Raw genomic sequence first — 3401 nt, forward strand, 5'->3', positions numbered from 1 at the left:
CATGAACTATTGATGTTATGAGTTATCCCACACCCCATGACAGACTTGGTCCCAAGGAGGAACTAGGAGCAAAAGATGGGAAAGGTGAGAGTGATCCTAGACCCTCAGTGGCAGGTAGCTCTCCAATGCCTTTTACGTTCTGATGGTAGATAAATGCATAACTCCTACTCACAAACATAAGCCAGGCTTTTGCATATTATCCTTGTGTGACAACAAATCCTTTCATATTGTTGCGATCTCACCAGTAATAATGGACTTCATTGCTTCCTACTCTCTTGGAATAGCAATTTTGAAAAGCGAGGATTAACCTACTCTGGTCTTGGATCTCAAGAGGAGTGGCCATGTATACTCTGGGTGGATGGTTCCCAAGTCTAGATGGAAGAAGAGGAGTGAGTAGTGCGGCCAGGCCTTCTCGCAGCTCTAATTTAGACATCCTGTTGAATTGCTAATGTGAGCTATTAATCTAATGAGGACTTCTATAATGAACATAGAAGGGAGCAGCTTTGGGTTAAAAAAGGAGATCATGGCTTGGTATATTATATACTCAATTTATCTTTCTTTTATGAAGAGTCATGTGCATAAGAACAGAAATACCTGAACATAATACCTTCCCTTGATGTAGACACAGGTATGAGATGATCACATATGTGTTCATTACTACTGTTTCATTTCTAGTCCTTTATGGAAAGGACTTGATCTGGGCTGGAACTGTCATTAGTCTGTAAGCAGAAACTGATTACAGTGCGTCTTGCAGTTGATTTCAACAGTATGGATTCCAATGTGACCAAAAGAGACTACCTGATATGGCCAATTTGGTTTCTTCTCATTGTAGACAAACTCTATCAGAAATATATTTCCAGATTTTCTCATGGGCTATCCAGATAATCTCTTGTCAATTCAGCAGCCTTATATCTCCTGATCCCCCAGCCACATCTCCTGTGTGACCTTTTTTTCTGCCATTTCTTTTCTACATTCTCCTTGAAGTAGCTGATCTCCATCAAGACCAAGTGCCCAGAAACAGCAAATACATATTCTGATTCAGATATTGTCATTAGTTATAATTTCTAAAGGTTTACTTGCTTAAGAAAATCATTACTGCAAACATGAAAGTTTGCTAAGTGAAGTAATCATAGCACTGGAGAGAAGGCTCAGCGGGTTAGATTGCTCGCTGCTCTTGCCAAGGACCCTGGTTCAGTTCTTAGCATCCACAGGGTTGCTCACAACAGCCTGAAACTGAAGTCTGAAGGGACTCTGTGTTATTTTCTGGCCTGATCTGGCTCCTCGCACATGAGGTACACTTAAACTCATGCAGTTACATACACATACGCTTTAAAAAAATACTAAAATTGCTTTAAAATTTTAAATATTTTAAAGCAGTATATAGAAGATAAAAGGTAATCCCGGTTCTTATTTTTCAGATAGTAAATGTTCATTTCTGGGCAACACTGAAAAGCCAAGAAGCATCGCGCTCTATGGACTGACTGCCTGCTTACATTTTTTTTTCTTTTATTTAGCAGTACCTTGGATAAAGTTCCACAAATATAAATTTTAAGGCAGGAAACTGGGGTCCAAGGACCCCCAGGGGAAACCCGGGGGTGGACCCTGGAATTTTATGTGAATACATATGTGAGCATATTCTAAGGTTCACGGCATTCACCAGGGCTCAGAGCGCTCCATCACCCCCAAAACACTTAAGCAAAATCCCCCCGACTCTGCGTGCAAGGCTTTTGGAGCTGACAGCTCTGAAATCGCAGCTCAAACCTTCAGACATCCTTCTTGGATTGCTGTTGTGATATATTGGTCTAATGATGGCTTTTATGAAATTGCCTCTAAACACTAAGTACCTTTGAGCAAAGAAACTCACCCTGACTTGGTGATTTGTTCGGGAGACCACACTGTATGTCTCTTTGCTCTGTAAATTTTGCAGCAGCTTTAGACCAAAAGCAGTAAAACCTGACCTGGAGAAACGTTTGGAGTATCAGCCCTGTTTGCTATTCCTGGGCTCTCTGGGCTGTGAGGCGGCAGGCGCTTCCATTCAAAGCAGATGGGAAGTGGGAAGAAATGAGAAAAGAGCAAGAGATTGATCTGATCTTAGAAAAGTGAGCACTGTAGGAGAGTGGGGAGAGGGAGCACAGAACACAGACAGACATCAGAGTACAACTGTGCGTGCCGGCCTTCACTGTCCACTTGGCTAGAGGCAGGTTCTTCTCAACATTCACTGATGTGTGTGCCAGGCTACCTGTCACATCAGCTTCAATGGATTCCCTGTCTCCACCTTTATCTCCCTGTGGGAATGCTGGGATTACAGGCACATGCTACTTTCTGCCCAACTCTAGGTTCTGGGGATCCAAATTCAGGTCCTTGAATTTGTGCATTACCCACCAAGCCATCTCCCCAGCCCTGCTATTCAGATGTAAAAAATCTCAGGCTTTGGTTATTTATTCCCTCTATTCCAGTGGTTCTAGACCTTCCTAATGTTGTGACCCTTTAATAGAGCTCCCCGTGCTGTGCTGACCCCCAACCACAGAAGTATTTTCATTCTGTAATTTGCTACTGTTATGAATTGTGATGTCAATATACTTGGAGATAGAGATTTGCCAAAGGGGTCTTGACCCACAGGTCAAGGGCCACAGATCAAACCAAAGCCTGGTTTGATGATCTTTCAAGCCCTCCCATCGCTCACCTCTTCATTTTCATCACCATTAGACACGATCTTGTTAATTCCTTTGTCTCCATTCCCTGTGCTCCACTGGTGCTTCTCATAGCGTTGAAGTCCCTCACTGGTTCTGGCTGTTGCCTGAGAGATGAGCGGCTGAAAGTGAGTCAGTAGAGCCAGTTAAAAGAATGCAGAGGCAGATGCTCACAGCCAGCCAACCACTGGATTGAGTACGGGGTCCCCAGTGGAGGAGTTAGAGAAAGGACCCAAGGTGCTGAAGGGGTTTGCAGCCCCATAGGAGGAATAACAATATGAACCAACCAGTACCCGCAGAGCTCCCTGGGACTAAAGCACCAACCAAAGAATACACATGGAGGGACCCATGGCTCCCATTACCTATGTAGCAGAGGATGGCCTTGTCGAGCATCAATGGGGGAAGAGGCCCTGAGTCCTGGGAAGGCTGGATGCCCTAGTGTAGGGAATGTGAGGGCGTGGAGGCAGGAGTAGGTGGGTGTGTGGGTGAACACCTTCATGAAACAGGGGAAGAGGGGATGGGATAGGAGACTTTGGGGGATGAGAAGGAACCTGGAAAGGGGATAACATTTGAAATGTAAATAAAGAAAGTATCCAAAAGAAAACAAAAAAAGAAAAAAAAAAAAAAAAAAAAAAAAAAGAAAAATGAGGTAATGTTTCAAGGATCTAAGAACTACAGTTGGAGTTTCCCATGCTTCCTTGTTTCTTAAAG

The sequence above is a fragment of the Mus pahari genome, chromosome 3, assembly GCF_900095145.1.
Source record: "Mus pahari chromosome 3, PAHARI_EIJ_v1.1, whole genome shotgun sequence".
NCBI lineage: Eukaryota > Metazoa > Chordata > Mammalia > Rodentia > Muridae > Mus > Mus pahari.